This window comes from Phalacrocorax aristotelis, unplaced genomic scaffold (genome assembly GCF_949628215.1).
Source record: "Phalacrocorax aristotelis unplaced genomic scaffold, bGulAri2.1 scaffold_126, whole genome shotgun sequence".
NCBI lineage: Eukaryota > Metazoa > Chordata > Aves > Suliformes > Phalacrocoracidae > Phalacrocorax > Phalacrocorax aristotelis.
The window spans coordinates 88,573-108,880 of record NW_027441294.1 but is presented as its reverse complement, the minus strand read 5'-3'; the positions used below and the strand labels follow the sequence as shown (position 1 = coordinate 108,880).

The following is a 20,308-nucleotide window of genomic DNA, read 5'->3' as shown; positions in this document are numbered from 1 at the left end:
CAGGGCCGAAAAGGGATAGACAAAACCCTTCCCGGCTGCGGACAGGAGCTGCCTCGGCTGAAGCTGGAGACGCCAACGAAAGGTAAAGAAGAAGAAACTGAAGGTGCTCTGGCTGCCAGCTGCCTTCCTGCCGCAGGCAAGAGAGAGCCTGTCCATGCAGGTGGGGGAGGAAGGATCCCCCTTCATAGCCCGCAGCGGGCCAGGCCACCAACGTGCACCGTAGGGTCTGTACGCGTAACCCGGAGTTGGGTACGGGCGTGTAGTGCACGAGCGAGCTAGGCTACGTGCCTAGGAAGCCTCATCTGGTAAGAGCTGTAAGACACCCACGTATTCTCTTCAGGTGGAGGACGGCCTAGAGTCTGGAGCTGCAGAAGAGGCAGGGAGGAGAGGAGGGGAAAGAAGCATCTGAACGGCTAAATTGTGCCAGCAGCGCTGAGAGCGAGAGTCGCGGTGAGTCCTGGGCCACTGGGGCCCCGTTGCCTCTCTTGTGCGTCCTGGGCCCTCCCTGTCTCTCCCCCGGCCCCCTCTCTTTCCTTACCTGCTGCAAAATTTACTTTTTTTTTTTGCGGCCCCCCCCACCGCACCTTCTTTCTCCATCTCGCTCTGAGTGGCTCCTTGCCTCCCTGTCTTTTCAGTCCTCCCTCTCTCTGTCCTGTAGCCTGTGGCTCCTTTTTCTTTCTCCGCCTCTCTCTGCCTGGCTCTGGCTCCGTTTTTTTTTTTATTCCTCCTGCTCTGTCCTGTAGCCTGTCGGTGTTTTGTTGTTCTCTGGCTCTCTTGATCTGACTCCCTGTGTTACCGAAAAACGCGTTAAAATCGGAAACGACTCCTCAACACCAATTTAGTATTAAAGAGCAGGCATTCTTTATTCGCGGCGCCGAATGCACGGGGGATCGCTCCTCCTGGCGTGTGTACCTCACGCACCTTTCCCGTACAATTTGTAGATCAATGTTTTACGTATTCATACATATTCATTATTGTCCTGTCTGCTGATTGGTACAAACTTGCTCGTTCCGTATGTCAATCACTGCGCAGGCTCGGTTGTCCTCTTCCGTTGTTCTCTTCTGAGTAGGTGGTGTTACTTGGGTCGGTGGTGGTCTGTGAGTCGGTGGTCGCGATCTCCCCCTGCCGGAATTACCTTTTAGCTTCTCGGCTCTTACTCTTGGCAGTCTTGGCTAGTTTTCTCAGTCCGCTAAGCGAAACAGCGTTTTGTCATCCTTTTCTTACAGAAGCATGTTGTCTGTTGTTCTGCTGACATTAACGATCGCCTAGGGACTAAAATGCAGATAGACAGATGCGCTGATTGGTACGCTCCATGTTCCCGTAATGGAACACCGTCTCTGGTTGATTTCATCACTTTGGTTACATTTCCCCTGTTTGGAAGTTCTGAAATAATAATTTTCTCAATACTTCCATCCTAGATCAATAATATTCCACTATGTCAGTTTAGTGTTTGCTTCATGTTCTGAAATTTTTCACTTGATTGTGGTCTCCAGGGTGTATGCAGGTCCCATTTTCTACCCAAAATTTTATTAATTTGTTGAAGTACCTCTGCAAAAAAATGTGGTGCTCTATCAGAGGACATTCCCGTTGGCACTCTAAATCTTGGTATTATTTCCTTCAGCAACGTCTTAACTACTACTCTAGCTTTGTCGGTGCAGCACGAGAAAGCTGCTGGCCATCTAGAAAATTTGTCAATCAGCACTGACAAATACTGCTCTATCTATTTTGTCTGGGTAACTCAGAGAACTTAATTTGCTAATAATTTCCGGGAGAATTTTTTGTTTTGTTACTCCTAAAGGTTGTTTCCTTTGGTTCAGGGGATTATTTCTAGGACAGATTGGACACTTAGCTACTATGGGTTTAACTATTCTTGTCGTGCCTACACACGCTACAGATGTTTTTAAACTCAAAACCGTAGCGCCTACAGCCTAATGTGTTTACTCATGGTTTTCTTTTGCAAGTTCTGTCATAACTTGTGGGGTGGTTGTTGTTATTACTTGTTTTTCTGGTGTTACCTACCATCTCTCTGTGTTTTGTGATGCTTCCAATTGTTCTGCTAATTGCTCATCCAATTTATTATATCTCGGTTTCAACTTTGGAATTCTGATCTGTTTTACTGGTACTAGTGCAAGGATACCTTGCTCTGCAGTCCTCTTTGCAGCTTTATCGGTCAGTCGTTTGCTTATGTTTACAGCCGTCTGGCCAAATTGATGAGCTTTGCAACGCTTTACCGCCACTTCTTTTGGTTTCTGCACGTCTTCCGGAAGTTGGAGAATTTCTTCTTTATGCTGTATTGATGATTCTTGGGCTGATGGCAGTCCTTTCTCCTTCCCAATAGCTCCATGATCGTGGATCACACCAAATGCACGTTTGGAATCAGTCTAGATATTTATCCTTTGTCCTTCTGCCATTCGCAGAGCTCGCTTCAATGCTACCAATACTGCTTTCTGTGCTGAGGTGTTTGCAGGCAGCACCCCTGACTCCGTTCCCTCGGCGGCGATAACGACAGCATATCCGGCCATTCGCTTCTCTTCTCGCCCAGAGCTTCTTCCATCTGTAAACAACTCCAGATCAGGATTTTCCCAGAGGTTTGTGTCTCAGGTCTGGTCTGCTGGAATAGACTTGTTCAATAGTTAGCAAGCGATCGTGTTCTAAATTGTCCGTAAGGTTTTCTGTTGTTAAAAACATAGCAGGATTCAGTATAGCAGTAGTCTTCGATTCCACATCGTCTTGTTCTAACAGAACAACTTGATATTTCAACATTCTGCTAAGGGATAGCCAACGACCCCCCTTTTGTTCTAAAACAGTCACCGCTATGTGCGGGATATATACTGTCATCTTCTGTCCCATTGTTAACTTTGGGGCTTCCCGGATCGGCAGCGCTGTTGTTGCTACTGCCCGTAAACACCTAGGCCATCTTTTACTCGCGTGGTCAGGTTGTTTGGAGAAGTAGCCCACAGGTCTCTTCCAGGTTCCCAGTCGCTGTGTCAGCACTCCAAGGGCTAAATGTTGTCTTTCGTGGACAAACAACTCAAAAGGTTTAGCGAAATCAGGTAGGCCTAATGCAGGGGCCATCATCGAGGCTCTTTTCAGTTCTTTGAATGCCGTTTGGCATCCGGGCGTCCAGGTTAAATATTTATCCTTTTGAGTCTTTCAATGCCTCAAATAATGGTTTTACATACAGTCTATAGTTCAGAATCCAGAGCTGATGCTATTTCATTGTTTTCAGAAAAGCTCTCAGTTCCTTCGGGCTGCTAGGTTCGGGAATTTGACAAATAGTTTCTTTCTTTTCACTTTCTAATTGTCTTTGTCTTTGAGATATTTCAAATCCTAAATAAATGGCTGCTTCTTTTCCTATTTGGGTTTTGTTTCTGGAAACTCCGCATCTTCCTTGGCCCAGAAAATTTAAAAATTTCAAAACATTTTTCTTTACTTTGTGCCGCTATCAGAATGTCATCCGCATTCTGTAACAAGATGCCTCTCCCTGGGTTCTGTTTTTTCTATATCTCTAATTTTTTTTTGCCAGCTGAGTCTCAAGTATCGTAGGACTATTTTTAAATCCTTGTGGAAGTACGGTCCATGGTAGCTGTGTCTTTCATTCTGTGGTGGGGCTTTCCCATTGCAAAGCAAATAGGCTTTGACTTTTTATGCCTGGAGGTATGCAAAAGAAGGCGTCCTTCAAATCTAGTACAGTAAACCGTTTATGCTCCTCCTTTAAAAGAGGTCAGTAAAGTGTATGGATTAGCTACTACCGGATGTATATCTTGGACCACCTGATTTATAGCCCTTAAATCGTGAACTAGCTAATACTCTTTGCCTCTAGATTTCTTTACTGGCGACACAGGAGTACTATATTCTGATTCACATTCCACTAAAAGCTCATATTCTGAAAAATTTTATAATTAACTTCTGTAATCCTTTTCGAGCCTCTCGCTTAATAGGGTATTGTTTTTGTCTTACGGGCTTGGCTCCAGGCTTTAAGGTTACTTTTACCGGCTCTGCCCACTTAGATCGCTCCGGAGCTCCGCTCGCTCAAACCAAAGGAATTACTACGTTTTCCACTTCCTCGGGAACCCGTTCCTCCCTGGAGGAATCCTGTAACATAAACGCTCTCGCCTCTGTGGCTTTTGATTCTGGTATTAGTGATTTAACCTCTCCATCTTTAAAAGTTACTTGAGCATCTAATTGACCTAATAGATCTCGTCATAACAGAGGCAGTGGACATTCAGGCATATGCAGAAACTGGTGAGTTGCCCATTGCTTCTCCAATTTAAACTTTAATGGCTCTGAGAGGGGCTAATTTTTCTTTGCCCTGTTGCGCTAGCAACATCTACTGATTTATGATCAAATTTCTCTTCACGTGTATTCAATACCAAATAAGTGGCTCCCGTATCTACCAAAAATTCTATTTCTTCATTCCGTAGCTTCAGTGTAACCAGGTGTTCAGCTAGGGTTGATTCCCCTGGTCTCCTTCATGCCGAGCTACTTCAAGCATTTAACCCAGATCTCTGGATTCAGGTTGTTCTAGTTTCTGAAGGTTGTTTTCTCTCCCCCCGCCCCCATCTGGGGCTGATTGTCTTATGAATATAGAGACCAGCTGAATTGCTTTTTCTGGTTTTTCTGGGTTCAAATGAGTATATTTTCTGGTGGTCACCTTCAGTCTTTCCATAAAGGCTGAAGGGGACTCACTTAATTCTTGTCTCACTTCATAAATTTTGACCAATTTATTGCTTTTGGCATTGCTTGTCTTACTCCAAATAAAATCTCTCTCTGACATCTAGTCAACATTCCCCTGGGTCCTGGCTGATTAGGGTCCCACTCGGGATTTGTAGATGGAAAATTCTTATTCATTGTTCTCTGTAAATTCCCGTTAGCATGTGCTCCCTGCACCTGCCTTCTGGCTGTATTCCATACTATTTTCTTGTCAGTTTCATCAAGCGAAGTATCCAGTATCACAAGTAGAGCAACACTCTTTCAAGTTCTCACCACGTTTTCCTCTTTTCAGAAACATTGCCGTAGAATCTTGTGGACATACCTCACGCTGTTTCTGCTGCTCGGGATGATTCCACGGTGTAAAGAACAAATCAACATATGCCACTTCTTCCCGTTTGCCTTCCCTTTTTACAAAACAACATTAATTGCAAGATGGTACGATATTGCAATGTCTCGTGTTCTGGCCATTTGTGCCCACCTTCCAATTGATACGTTGGCCACCAATGATTGCAATTTTCAATTAATGGTTTCCGAGTTAGTGGGTCACCGCCCCCGACGTCTTTCCAGTGCTTCAAAATACATCGCAAAGGTGTTCTCTGTGGGATAGGTTTCCTACTCAGTAATGCTCCCGTCTCCCAGTCGACTAGTAGTTGTGATAGTGCACTATCACAACTACTAGTCAGAGGGACTCCAACCCCCGTTAGAGGTCTCACTGGAAATCTGCCACTGGGATCTGTAGCCCCCTGCTAGATATCCCTGGAGACTTCAACCCCCTGTTGAAGACTCCCCTACCCTCGGGTCCCGCTCCACAGGCTTTCGCCTAGCAGAGACTTACCAACCGCGGCACCTCTTGGCCCCGACCCTGCGTGGCTTTCGCCGCGCCTTACGGGCAGGCCTGTGGGACTCAAACCCGCTATCCTATCCTATGTGGGAAACTAACCCCACGTGTTATTCTACCTAAGTTTCTTCTTCAAAGAATGCCTTGTTTACCTCAATCCAGGGGATCTTGCTCAGAATTCTCTGGCCCGGGGATCGGAAGCTCTCCCGGAGAATTCCTCGGGGCCGGCTGCAGGTCCCACGATCCCACGGATCCGTCGAGATTCAAAAGCAGGTTCCCACCTGGGGTGCCAAAACTGTTACCGAAAAACGCGTTAAAATCGGAAACGACTCCTCAACACCAATTTAGTATTAAAGAGCAGGCATTCTATATTCACGGCGCCGGATGCACGGGGGATCGCTCCTCCTGGCGTGCGTACCTCACGCACCTTTCCTGTACAATTTGTAGATGAAAATTTTACATACTCATACATAGTCATTATTGTCTTGTCTAGCGATGGGTACAAACTTGCTCGTTCCGTATGTCAATCACTGCGCAGGCTCGGTTGTCCTCTTCCGTTGTTCTCTTCTGAGTAGGTGGTGTTACTTGGGTCGGTGGTGGTCTGTGAGTCGGTGGTCGCGATCTCCCCCTGCCGGAATTACCTTTTAGCTTCTCGGCTCTTACTCTTGGCAGTCTTGGCTAGTTTTCTCAGTCCGCTAAGCGAAACCGCGTTTTGTCATCCTTTTCTGACAGAAGCATGTTGTCTGTTGTTCTGCTGACATTAACGATCGCCTAGGCACTAAAATGCAGATCGACAGGTGCGCTGATTGGTACGCTCCATGTTCCCGTAATGGAACACCGTCTCTGGTTGGTTGATTTCATCGCTTTGGTTACACCTGTTCCTGTTGTTCAGTTTCTTCTTTTTTGGCTTTGTGTGATTCTCTCTGTGATTCTGTTTTTCTCTGCCTCGCTTTTCCCAGCTCCCCGTCCCTCACTTTTAATGCCCGTTATCCTTCACCAGCACACTCTCCCTTGGTTCCCATCCTCGTTTCTGAATTCCTCCTGCTTTGCCACGTAGCCCGTGACTTTTTTCTTAATCTCTCTCTGTCTGCCTCAACGCTCCCCCCGTGCTTTTTAATTTGTCTTCTCTGCTCTGTACCCTGCTACTGTTCTTGCCTTTCTGAGTTCTTCTCTGTCCAGCTCCCTTGCCCTATTCATGAATTCCTGTTCTTCCTGCAGCCACCGCTGTTCCCTGTGACCTCCATCTCTCTCTGTCCAGCTCCCTGTCCCTAGGTTTTAATTCCTGCCTCTGCCCGCTGTAGCCTGTCTAGATGTTTCTCTCGGCCTCTCTCTCTGTCCGGCTCCCTCTCTCTGTGTTCTAATTCCACGTTCTCTGTCACGTGCACCCGTGCTATTTGTTTGTCCTCATCTCTCTCTGTCCAGCTCCTTGCTGCGATGTTTTATTTCCTCATTTCCTCCCTCTCTGTCTTTGTAGCCCATTGCTGTTGGTTTGTTTTTTTCTTTTTTTTCACTTGTTTCTTCATGTGTCTCTGTCTGCCTCCCAGTCCCTGATCTTTAATTCCTCCTTCCCTGTAGGCCGCTGTTCCTTTTTTCCATTCTACATTGTGTTCTCTTTGGTCTCGTGTTCTTATTCATTGATTCCCTCCTCGCTGCCCTGTGGCTTGTCCCCATTTTATTGTTGCTTCTCTCTCCCTCTCTCTGGCTTCTTGCCCCTGTTTTTAAAATTCCTCCCTCTCTTCTCTCTTCCCTGTAGGCCGTGTGATCTTTAGCCTTTCTCCATCTCTTTCTGCCCAGCTCTCTGTGTCTATTCATTAATTCTTCCCTCTCTGCCCTGTAGCCTGTAGCTTCTGTCCTTTCTCCATCTTGCTGTCCCTGGCTCCCGCGTGACCCTATGCTAGAATTGTTTCTCTCTTCTCTCCGTACGCATTGCGATTCCTTTTGCTCTCTGTCTCCCTTTGGTTTTTTTCTTTTTTTTTTTCTGGCTCCCTGTCCCTAATTCTTAATTCTCTGCCTTCTCGTGCCCCATGGTTTGTTCTGTGGGGTTCTCTCGCGGTTCCCTCGCAGTTCCCTCCAGTCCATACTGGGCTATATTGGTCTAGTCCATACTGGGCTATATTGGTCTGTCCCGGCTTCCTCCCACTTCTTTCCCAGTGCCTCACAGTAGGTCCCGGTTCCGTCCATGGGATGAACTGTGAGGGAACTGTGAGGGAACTGTGAGGGAACTGTGAGGGAACTGTGAGGGAACTGTGAGGGAACTGTGAGGGAACTGTGAGGGAACTGTGAGGGAACTGTGAGGGAACTGTGAGGGAACTGTGAGGGAACTGTGAGGGAACTGTGAGGGAACTGTGAGGGAACTGTGAGGGAACTGTGAGGGAACTGTGAGGGAACTGTGAGGGAACTGTGAGGGAACTGTGAGGGAACTGTGAGGGAACTGTGAGGGAACTGTGAGGGAACTGTGAGGGAACTGTGAGGGAACTGTGAGGGAACTGTGAGGGAACTGTGAGGGAACTGTGAGGGAACTGTGAGGGAACTGTGAGGGAACTGTGAGGGAACTGTGAGGGAACTGTGAGGGAACTGTGAGGGAACTGTGAGGGAACTGTGAGGGAACTGTGAGGGAACTGTGAGGGAACTGTGAGGGAACTGTGAGGGAACTGTGAGGGAACTGTGAGGGAACTGTGAGGGAACTGTGAGGGAACTGTGAGGGAACTGTGAGGGAACTGTGAGGGAACTGTGAGTAGGGGGGCGGCCCCCCGGGCCCCAGCCCCCCCCCCCCGCCTGGGGCCAGGGCGCCGCGGCCGCCGGCCCCTTCCTCCTCTGCCCGCTCCCGTCGCAGACGGCTCGGTATGTGTCACGAGCGGCAGCCCCGTTCAGCAGCTCTCGGAGGGCGCGCGGCTGTGCCCGGCCGTGACCGGGGCCCGCAGGGGTTTCCCGCTCGCCCCGAGAAGGCGCTGGCCCCGAGCCGGCGCGTCCCGCCCCGCCCGGCCCTCGGCGCCCTCGCGAGCTGAGCGCGGCCCGGCCAGCAGGGGGCGCTGGCGCTCACCGGCTGGGCGCGGTGGCGGGGCCGGTGGGGGCCGTTCCTTCCGGCCGCCCTTTAAGGGCCGCCCCGCGGGGCTCGGGCTTCCGGTGGCGCGTGCGCGGCGCGTCGGAGCGGGGGGCGGGAGCGGTGCGTGTGGCGGCCGAAGGGCCGGTGCGTGTGGCGGCCGGGTCGCGAGGCGTCCCTGTGCGGTGCCGGGGCCCCTCTGCGGCCCGGCGTGGGAAGCCCGCGGCCGGCGGAGCCTGCTCGGAGCTGGGCGGGGAGCGCCGCGGCGGTCCGGCCGCCGGCAGCCATCCCCTGCGGTGGCCGGCAGCCCCTCGGGACGCCTGGAGGCCTGGCGGTGCCCGAGCCTCGCCTGCGGCAGCCGCCTGAGAGAGCAGCGCGGCCGTGTCCGGGGGCCGGAGAGCGCTGGTGGGTGAGTTTGGGCAGCGGGGGGCGGGTGTGTGTCTCCGGGCGGGGCCGGGGGGCTCCGTGCCCCGCAGAGGAGCCCCGGTCGGGCATCGTTCGCTTCCGAACAATGCAGGTCTGTCCCTGGTTATTTTCTGTGTACAGTGTTTCGGGCCACCTGAAAGCCTTTGGCCGGGTAGGTTTGGTGCGGGGCGATGGCAGGTGTGGACCCTGAAAGATCTCGGGTGGGGGGCGTGGGAGGTATTTCTTGCCTTAAAACTCTGAGCCCACCTCGTGTGTCATGTCGTGTTATCATGTCGTGAGTCTCGTGACTGTGGCAAATGGCTGAGTCGGGCGTTTTCTGATAACTAACTTCTGAACGTGTGCGTGTGTAGGCACGGGGAGATTTGTGCAGGGTGACGGAGCCCCTTGTGCTTCTGTGCTAATGTCTACCTGTTCTAGACCTCCAGTGTTGGAAAGCCTTTGTTTAGTGCCTAGTTGTGGCTGCGTAACTGCTGTTGCGCCTGCAGCTGTGCTCGCAGGGATGCTGGGTGGCTCCGCATCAAACCGGCCGCCGGGCGGCCGGGTTGTGCCGCAGAGCATGCCGGGAGCTGTAGTCCTTGCGGCTGCCGGGCGGCCGGGTTGTGCCGCAGAGCATGCCGGGAGCTGTATTCCTGGCGCAGTGGCTGCCGGCCCTGTCACGTGGTTCGCCGGGCATGGCGGGAGGCGCGGTCTTCCGGCGCTCGGGTGCCGGACGGCCGTGGCGCGTACGGTACGCGAGGTGTATTTTTGGGGTTGGCTTCGTGTTGATTACTGGGGGCTTGCGGGTGCGGCCGCTTCCCGAGAAGCGGTGAGTTCCCCGGGAGCTGACAGAAGGGAAGAGGGAAAGGAGGAGGACGATGACCTTTTCCCCGTGCCCAGGGCGCAGATGATGGCCGCGTCCCCGGCCCACCGGAGGTCCCGCTCAGCCTCCCCTGGCCCCCCTTGCCCCGTGCGCCTGCCCCCAGCTCCGGCACCTCCCCATAAGCGTGCTGCATAGCCTTAGGCCGCCCCCAGGCCCTGTCGTGAAGGCAGCAAGCCGTCCCTCAAGCGCACTGGATTCCCCCTTGGTGCAGGGGCCCTTAGCAGTAGCGTGGGGAGGGAGCGGTGTGTCCAGAAGCCCCTGCGGAAGGAGAGGCTTTGGCCAGGGTCGATCGACGGTAATGACGGTCGCTGTTTCTTCTTTCCCTCTCCCAGAGACCGTGCTGAGGACGTGGTTGTCTGTCCTTCCCCCGGGGATGCCGTTGCCTGCGGCCGTCTCAGGCTCGCGTGGCTTCTCTCTGCCCGTCCTCGCCGTCCTCGCAGCGCAGGGCTGAAAAGGGATAGACAAAGCCCTTCCCGGCTGCGGACAGGAGCTGCCTCAGCTGAAGCTGGAGACGCCAACGAAAGGTAAAGAAGAAGAAACTGAAGGTGCTCTGGCTGCCAGCTGCCTTCCTGCCGCAGGCAAGAGAGAGCCTGTCCATGCAGGTGGGGGAGGAAGGATCCCCCTTCATAGCCCGCAGCGGGCCAGGCCACCAACGTGCACCGTAGGGTCTGTACGCGTAACCCGGAGTTGGGTACGGGCGTGTAGTGCACGAGCGAGCTAGGCTACGTGCCTAGGAAGCCTCATCTGGTAAGAGCTGTAAGACACCCACGTATTCTCTTCAGGTGGAGGACGGCCTAGAGTCTGGAGCTGCAGAAGAGGCAGGGAGGAGAGGAGGGGAAAGAAGCATCTGAACGGCTAAATTGTGCCAGCAGCGCTGAGAGCGAGAGTCGCGGTGAGTCCTGGGCCACTGGGGCCCCGTTGCCTCTCTTGTGCGTCCTGGGCCCTCCCTGTCTCTCCCCCGGCCCCCTCTCTTTCCTTACCTGCTGCAAAATTTACTTTTTTTTTTGCGCCCCCCCCCCCCCCCCACCGCACCTTCTTTCTCCATCTCGCTCTGAGTGTCTCCCTGCCTCCCCGTCTTTTCAGTCCTCCCTCTCTCTGTCCTGTAGCCTGTGGCTCCTTTTTCTTTCTCCGCCTCTCTCTGCCTGGCTCTGGCTCCGTTTTTTTTTTTTTTTTATTCCTCCTGCTCTGTCCTGTAGCCTGTCGGTGTTTTGTTGTTCTCTGGCTCTCTTGATCTGACTCCCTGTGTTACCGAAAAACGCGTTAAAATCGGAAACGACTCCTCAACACCAATTTAGTATTAAAGAGCAGGCATTCTTTATTCGCGGCGCCGGATGCACGGGGGATCGCTCCTCCTGGCGTGCGTACCTCACGCACCTTTCCCGTACAATTTGTAGATCAATGTTTTACGTATTCATACATAGTCATTATTGTCCTGTCTGCTGATTGGTACAAACTTGCTCGTTCCGTATGTAAATCGCTGCGCAGGCTCGGTTGTCCTCTTCCGTTGTTCTCTTCTGTTACTTGGGTCGGTGGTGGTCTGTGAGTCGGTGGTCGCGATCTCCCCCTGCCGGAATTAGCTTTTAGCTTCTCGGCTCTTACTCTTGGCAGTCTTGGCTAGTTTTCTCAGTCCGCTAAGCGAAACAGCGTTTTTTCATCCTTTTCTGACAGAAGCACGTTGTCTGTTGTTCTGTTCGCATTAATGATCGCCTACGGACTAAAATGCAGATCGACAGATACGCTGATTGGTACGCTCCATGTTCCCGTAATGGAACACCGTCTCTGGTTGATTTCATCACTTTGGTTACATTTCCCCTGTTTGGAAGTTCTGAAATAATAATTTTCTCAATACTTCCATCCTAGATCAATAATATTCCACTATGTCAGTTTAGTGTTTGCTTCATGTTCTGAAATTTTTCACTTGATTGTGGTCTCCAGGGTGTATGCAGGTCCCATTTTCTACCCAAAATTTTATTAATTTGTTGAAGTACCTCTGCAAAAAAATGTGGTGCTCTATCAGAGGACATTCCCGTTGGCACTCTAAATCTTGGTATTATTTCCTTCAGCAACGTCTTAACTACTACTCTAGCTTTGTCGGTGCAGCACGAGAAAGCTGCTGGCCATCTAGAAAATTTGTCAATCAGCACTGACAAATACTGCTCTATCTATTTTGTCTGGGTAACTCAGAGAACTTAATTTGCTAATAATTTCCGGGAGAATTTTTTGTTTTGTTACTCCTAAAGGTTGTTTCCTTTGGTTCAGGGGATTATTTCTAGGACAGATTGGACACTTAGCTACTATGGGTTTAACTATTCTTGTCGTGCCTACACACGCTACAGATGTTTTTAAACTCAAAACCGTAGCGCCTACAGCCTAATGTGTTTGCTCATGGTTTTCTTTTGCAAGTTCTGTCATAACTTGTGGGGTGGTTGTTGTTATTACTTGTTTTTCTGGTGTTACCTACCATCTCTCTGTGTTTTGTGATGCTTCCAATTGTTCTGCTAATTGCTCATCCAATTTATTATATCTCGGTTTCAACTTTGGAATTCTGATCTGTTTTACTGGTACTAGTGCAAGGATACCTTGCTCTGCAGTCCTCTTTGCAGCTTTATCGGTCAGTCGTTTGCTTATGTTTACAGCCGTCTGGCCAAATTGATGAGCTTTGCAACGCTTTACCGCCACTTCTTTAGGTTTCTGCACGTCTTCCGGAAGTTGGAGAATTTCTTCTTTATGCTGTATTGATGATTCTTGGGCTGATGGCAGTCCTTTCTCCTTCCCAATAGCTCCATGATCGTGGATCACACCAAATGCACGTTTGGAATCAGTCTAGATATTTATCCTTTGTCCTTCTGCCATTCGCAGAGCTCGCTTCAATGCTACCAATGCTGCTTTCTGTGCTGAGGTGTTTGCAGGCAGCACCCCTGACTCCGTTCCCTCGGCGGCGATAACGACAGCATATCCGGCCATTCGCTTCTCTTCTCGCCCAGAGCTTCTTCCATCTGTAAACAACTCCAGATCAGGATTTTCCCAGAGGTTTGTGTCTCAGGTCTGGTCTGCTGGAATAGACTTGTTCAATAGTTAGCAAGCGATCGTGTTCTAAATTGTCCGTAAGGTTTTCTGTTGTTAAAAACATAGCAGGATTCAGTATAGCAGTAGTCTTCGATTCCACATCGTCTTGTTCTAACAGAACAACTTGATATTTCAACATTCTGCTAAGGGATAGCCAACGACCCCCCTTTTGTTCTAAAACAGTCACCGCTATGTGCGGGACATATACTGTCATCTTCTGTCCCATTGTTAACTTTGGGGCTTCCCGGATCGGCAGCGCTGTTGTTGCTACTGCCCGTAAACACCTAGGCCATCTTTTACTCGCGTGGTCAGGTTGTTTGGAGAAGTAGCCCACAGGTCTCTTCCAGGTTCCCAGTCGCTGTGTCAGCACTCCAAGGGCTAAATGTTGTCTTTCGTGGACAAACAACTCAAAAGGTTTAGCGAAATCAGGTAGGCCTAATGCAGGGGCCATCATCGAGGCTCTTTTCAGTTCTTTGAATGCCGTTTGGCATCCGGGCGTCCAGGTTAAATATTTATCCTTTTGAGTCTTTCAATGCCTCAAATAATGGTTTTACATACAGTCTATAGTTCAGAATCCAGAGCTGATGCTATTTCATTGTTTTCAGAAAAGCTCTCAGTTCCTTCGGGCTGCTAGGTTCGGGAATTTGACAAATAGTTTCTTTCTTTTCACTTTCTAATTGTCTTTGTCTTTGAGATATTTCAAATCCTAAATAAATGGCTGCTTCTTTTCCTATTTGGGTTTTGTTTCTGGAAACTCCGCATCTTCCTTGGCCCAGAAAATTTAAAAATTTCAAAACATTTTTCTTTACTTTGTGCCGCTATCAGAATGTCATCCGCATTCTGTAACAAGATGCCTCTCCCTGGGTTCTGTTTTTTCTATATCTCTAATTTTTTTTTGCCAGCTGAGTCTCAAGTATCGTAGGACTATTTTTAAATCCTTGTGGAAGTACGGTCCATGGTAGCTGTGTCTTTCATTCTGTGGTGGGGCTTTCCCATTGCAAAGCAAATAGGCTTTGACTTTTTATGCCTGGAGGTATGCAAAAGAAGGCGTCCTTCAAATCTAGTACAGTAAACCATTTATGCTCCTCCTTTAAAAGAGGTCAGTAAAGTGTATGGATTAGCTACTACCGGATGTATATCTTGGACCACCTGATTTATAGCCCTTAAATCGTGAACTAGCTAATACTCTTTGCCTCTAGATTTCTTTACTGGCGACACAGGAGTACTATATTCTGATTCACATTCCACTAAAAGCTCATATTCTGAAAAATTTTATAATTAACTTCTGTAATCCTTTTCGAGCCTCTCGCTTAATAGGGTATTGTTTTTGTCTTACGGGCTTGGCTCCAGGCTTTAAGGTTACTTTTACCGGCTCTGCCCACTTAGATCGCTCCGGAGCTCCGCTCGCTCAAACCAAAGGAATTACTACGTTTTCCACTTCCTCGGGAACCCGTTCCTCCCTGGAGGAATCCTGTAACATAAACGCTCTCGCCTCTGTGGCTTTTGATTCTGGTATTAGTGATTTAATCTCTCCATCTTTAAAAGTTACTTGAGCATCTAATTGACCTAATAGATCTCGTCATAACAGAGGCAGTGGACATTCAGGCATATGCAGAAACTGGTGAGTTGCCCATTGCTTCTCCAATTTAAACTTTAATGGCTCTGAGAGGGGCTAATTTTTCTTTGCCCTGTTGCGCTAGCAACATCTACTGATTTATGATCAAATTTCTCTTCACGTGTATTCAATACCAAATAAGTGGCTCCCGTATCTACCAAAAATTCTATTTCTTCATTCCGTAGCTTCAGTGTAACCAGGTGTTCAGCTAGGGTTGATTCCCCTGGTCTCCTTCATGCCAAGCTACTTCAAGCATTTAACCCAGATCTCTGGATTCAGGTTGTTCTAGTTTCTGAAGGTTGTTTTCTCTCCCCCCGCCCCCATCTGGGGCTGATTGTCTTATGAATATAGAGACCAGCTGAATTGCTTTTTCTGGTTTTTCTGGGTTCAAATGAGTATATTTTCTGGTGGTCACCTTCAGTCTTTCCATAAAGGCTGAAGGGGACTCACTTAATTCTTGTCTCACTTCATAAATTTTGACCAATTTATTGCTTTTGGCATTGCTTGTCTTACTCCAAATAAAATCTCTCTCTGACATCTAGTCAACATTCCCCTGGGTCCTGGCTGATTAGGGTCCCACTCGGGATTTGTAGATGGAAAATTCTTATTCATTGTTCTCTGTAAATTCCTGTTAGCATGTGCTCCCTGCACCTGCCTTCTGGCTGTATTCCATACTATTTTCTTGTCAGTTTCATCAAGCGAAGTATCCAGTATCACAAGTAGAGCAACACTCTTTCAAGTTCTCACCACGTTTTCCTCTTTTCAGAAACATTGCCGTAGAATCTTGTGGACATACCTCACGCTGTTTCTGCTGCTCGGGATGATTCCACGGTGTAAAGAACAAATCAACATATGCCACTTCTTCCCATTTGCCTTCCCTTTTTACAAAACAACATTAATTGCAAGATGGTACGATATTGCAATGTCTCGTGTTCTGGCCATTTGTGCCCACCTTCCAATTGATACGTTGGCCACCAATGATTGCAATATTCAATTAATGGTTTCCGAGTTAGTGGGTCACCGCCCCCGACGTCTTTGCAGTGCTTCAAAATACATCGCAAAGGTGTTCTCTGTGGGATAGGTTTCCTACTCAGTAATGCTCCCGTCTCCCAGTCGACTAGTAGTTGTGATAGTGCACTATCACAAATACTAGTCAGAGGGACTCCAACCCCCGTTAGAGGTCTCACTGGAAATCTGCCACTGGGATCTGTAGCCCCCTGCTAGATATCCCTGGAGACTTCAACCCCCTGTTGAAGACTCCCCTACCCTCGGGTCCCGCTCCACAGGCTTTCGCCTAGCAGAGACTTACCAACCGAGGCACCTCTTGGCCCCGACCCTGCGTGGCTTTCGCCACGCCTTACGGGCAGGCCTGTGGGACTCAAACCCGCTATCCTATCCTATGTGGGAAACTAACCCCACGTATTATTCTACCTAAGTTTCTTCTTCAAAGAATGCCTTGTTTACCTCAATCCAGGGGATCTTGCTCAGAATTCTCTGGCCCGGGGATCGGAAGCTCTCCCGGAGAATTCCTCGGGGCCGGCTGCAGGTCCCACGATCCCACGGATCCGTCGAGATTCAAAAGCAGGTTCCCACCTGGGGTGCCAAAACTGTTACCGAAAAAACGCGTTAAAATCGGAAACGACTCCTCAACACCAATTTAGTATTAAAGAGCAGGCATTCTATATTCACGGCGCCGGATGCACGGGGGATCGCTCCTCCTGGCGTGCGTACCTCACGCACCTTTCCTGTACAATTTGTAGATGAAAATTTTACATACTCATACATAGTCATTATTGTCTTGTCTAGCGATGGGTACAAACTTGCTCGTTCCGTATGTCAATCACTGCGCAGGCTCGGTTGTCCTCTTCCGTTGTTCTCTTCTGAGTAGGTGGTGTTACTTGGGTCGGTGGTGGTCTGTGAGTCGGTGGTCGCGATCTCCCCCTGCCGGAATTACCTTTTAGCTTCTCGGCTCTTACTCTTGGCAGTCTTGGCTAGTTTTCTCAGTCCGCTAAGCGAAACCGCGTTTTGTCATCCTTTTCTGACAGAAGCATGTTGTCTGTTGTTCTGCTGACATTAACGATCGCCTAGGCACTAAAATGCAGATCGACAGGTGCGCTGATTGGTACGCTCCATGTTCCCGTAATGGAACACCGTCTCTGGTTGGTTGATTTCATCGCTTTGGTTACACCTGTTCCTGTTGTTCAGTTTCTTCTTTTTTGGCTTTGTGTGATTCTCTCTGTGATTCTGTTTTTCTCTGCCTCGCTTTTCCCAGCTCCCCATCCCTCACTTTTAATGCCCGTTATCCTTCACCAGCACACTCTCCCTTGGTTCCCATCCTCGTTTCTGAATTCCTCCTGCTTTGCCACGTAGCCCGTGACTTTTTTCTTAATCTCTCTCTGTCTGCCTCAACGCTCCCCCCGTGCTTTTTAATTCGTCTTCTCTGCTCTGTACCCTGCGACTGTTCTTGCCTTTCTGAGTTCTTCTCTGTCCAGCTCCCTTTCCCTATTCATGAATTCCTGTTCTTCCTGCAGCCACCGCTGTTCCCTGTGACCTCCATCTCTCTCTGTCCAGCTCCCTGTCCCTAGGTTTTAATTCCTGCCTCTGCCCGCTGTAGCCTGTCTAGATGTTTCTCTCGGCCTCTCTCTCTGTCCCGGCTCCCTCTCTCTGTGTTCTAATTCCACGTTCTCTGTCACGTGGACCCGTGCTATTTGTTTGTCTCATCTCTCTCTGTCCAGCTCCTTGCTGCGACGTTTTATTTCCTCATTTCCTCCCTCTCTGTCTTTGTAGCCCATTGCTGTTGGTTTGTTTTTTTCTTTTTTTCACTTGTTTCTTCATGTGTCTCTGTCTGCCTCCAGTCCCTGATCTTTAATTCCTCCTTCCTGTAGGCCGCTGTTCCTTTTTTCCATTCTACATGTGTTCTCTTTGGTCTCGTGTTCTTATTCATTGATTCCCTCCTCGCTGCCCTGTGGCTTGTCCCCCATTTTATTGTTGCTTCTCTCTCCCTCTCTCTGGCTTCTTGCCCCTGTTTTTAAAATTCCTCCCTCTCTTCTCTCTTCCCTGTAGGCCGTGTGATCTTTAGCCTTCTCCATGTCTTTCTGCCCATCTCTCTGTGTCTATTCATTAATTCTTCCCTCTCTGCCCGTAGCCTGTAGCTTCTGTCCTTTCTCCCATCTTGCTGTCCCTGGCTCCCGCGTGACCCTATGCTAGAATTGTTTCTCTCTTCTCTCGTACGCATTGCGATTCCTTTTGCTCTCTGTCTCCCTTTGGTTTTTTCTTTTTTTTTTTCTGCTCCCTGTCCCTAATTCCTTAATTCTCTGCCTTCTCGTGCCCCATGGTTTGTTCTGTGGGGTTCTCTCGCGGTTCCCTCGCAGTTCCTCCAGTCCATACTGGGCTATATTGGTCTAGTCCATACTGGGCTATATGGTCTAGTCCATACTGGCTATATTGGTCTAGTCCATACTGGGCTATATTGGTCTGTCCCGGCTTCCTCCCACTTCTTTCCCAGTGCCTCACAGTAGGTCCCGGTTCCGTCCATGGGATGAACTGTGAGGGAACTGTGAGGAACTGTGAGGAACTGTGAGGGAACTGTGAGGGAACTGTGAGGGAACTGTGAGGGAACTGTGAGGGAACTGTGAGTAGGGGGGCGGCCCCCGGGCCCAGCCCCCCCCCCCCCCGCCTGGGGCCAGGGCGCCGCGGCCGCCGGCCCCTTCCTCCTCTGCCCGCTCCCGTCGCAGACGGCTCGGTATGTGTCACGAGCGGCAGCCGCGTTCAGCAGCTCTCGGAGGGCGCGCGGCTCTGCCCGGCCGTGACCGGGGCCCGCAGGGGTTTCCCCGCTCGCCCCGAGAAGGCGCTGGCCCCGAGCCGGCGCGTCCCGCCCCGCCCGGCCCTCGGCGCCCTCGCGAGCTGAGCGCGGCCCGGCCAGCAGGGGGCGCTGGCGCTCACCGGCTGGGCGCGGTGGCGGGGCCGTGTGGGGGCCGTTCCTTCCGGCCGCCCTTTAAGGGCCGCCCCGCGGGGCTCGGGCTTCCGGTGGCGCGTGCCGCGGCGCGTCGGAGCGGGGGCGGGAGCGGTGCGTGTGGCGGCCGAAGGGCCCGGTGCGTGTGGCGGCCGGGTCGCGAGGCGTCCCTGTGCGGTGCCGGGGCCCCTCTGCGGCCCGCGTGGGAAGCCCGCGGCCGGCGGAGCCTGCTCGGAGCTGGGCGGGGAGCGCCGCGGCGGTCCGGCCGCCGGCAGCCATCCCCTGCGGTGGCCGGCAGCCCCTCGGGACGCTGGAGGCCTGGCGGTGCCCGAGCCTCGCCTGCGGCAGCCGCCTGAGAGAGCAGCGCGGCCGTGTCCGGGGGCCGGAGAGCGCTGGTGGGTGAGTTTGGGCAGCGGGGGGCGGGTGTGTGTCTCCGGGCGGGGCCGGGGGGCTCCGTGCCCCGCAGAGGAGCCCCGGTCGGGCATCGTTCGCTTCCGAACAATGCAGGTCTGTCCCTGGTTATTTTCTGTGTACAGTGTTTCGGGCCACCTGAAAGCCTTTGCCGGGTAGGTTTGGTGCGGGGCGATGGCAGGTGTGGACCCTGAAAGATCTCGGGTGGGGGGCGTGGGAGGTATTTCTTGCCTTAAAACTCTGAGCCCACCTCGTGTGTCATGTCGTGTTATCATGTCGTGAGTCTCGTGACTGTGGCAAATGGCTGAGTCGGGCGTTTTCTGATAACTAACTTCTGAACGTGTGCGTGTGTAGGCACGGGGAGATTTGTGCAGGGTGACGGAGCCCCTTGTGCTTCTGTGCTAATGTCTACCTGTTCTAGACCTCCAGTGTTGGAAAGCCTTTGTTTAGTGCCTAGTTGTGGCTGCGTAACTGCTGTTGCGCCTGCAGCTGTGCTCGCAGGGATGCTGGGTGGCTCCGCATCAAACCGGCCGCCGGGCGGCCGGGGTTGTGCCGCAGAGCATGCCGGGAGCTGTAGTCCTTGCGGCTGCCGGGCGGCCGGGTTGTGGCGCAGAGCATGCCGGGAGCTGTATTCCTGGCGCAGTGGCTGCCGGCCCTGTCACGTGGTTCGCCGGGCATGGCGGGAGGCGCGGTCTTCCGGCGCTCGGGTGCCGGGCGGCTGTGGCGTGTATGGTACGCGAGGTGTATTTTTGGGGTTGGATTCGTGTTGATTACTGGGGGCTTGCGGGTGCGGCCGCTTCCCGAGAAGCGGTGAGTTCCCCGGGAGCTGACAGAAGGGAAGAGGGAAAGGAGGAGGACGATGACCTTTTCCCCGTGCCCAGGGCGCAGATGATGGCCGCCTCCCCGGCCCACCGGAGGTCCCGCTCAGCCTCCCCTGGCCCCCCTTGCCCCGTGCGCCTGCCCCCAGCTCCGGCACCTCCCCATAAGCGTGCTGCATAGCCTTAGGCTGCCCCCAGGCCCTGTCGTGAAGGCAGCAAGCCGTCCCTCAAGCGCACTGGATTCCCCCTTGGTGCAGGGGCCCTTAGCAGTAGCGTGGGGAGGGAGCGGTGTGTCCAGAAGCCCCTGCGGAAGGAGAGGCTTTGGCCAGGGTCGATCGACGGTAATGACGGTCACTGTTTCTTCTTTCCCTCTCCCAGAGACCGTGCTGAGGACATGGTTGTCTGTCCTTCCCCCGGGGATGCCGTTGCCTGCGGCCGTCTCAGGCTCGCGTGGCTTCTCTCTGCCCGTCCTCGCCGTCCTCGCAGCGCAGGGCCGAAAAGGGATAGACAAAGCCCTTCCCGGCTGCGGACAGGAGCTGCCTCAGCTGAAGCTGGAGACGCCAACGAAAG

At 51.7% G+C, this 20,308-nt stretch overlaps 1 long non-coding RNA gene across 1 annotated transcript; it reads left to right on the top strand.

Annotated features, from left to right (window-relative positions):
• Nucleotides 1–12: 12 nt before the first annotated feature.
• LOC142051294 (uncharacterized) lies at nt 13–20,290 on the top strand. The gene is made up of 5 exons (XR_012658401.1): nt 13–82; nt 341–450; nt 10,209–10,400; nt 10,659–10,768; nt 20,117–20,290. It is a non-coding gene; the product is annotated as an uncharacterized LOC142051294 (long non-coding RNA).
• The last annotated feature ends 18 nt before the right edge of the window (nt 20,291–20,308 follow it).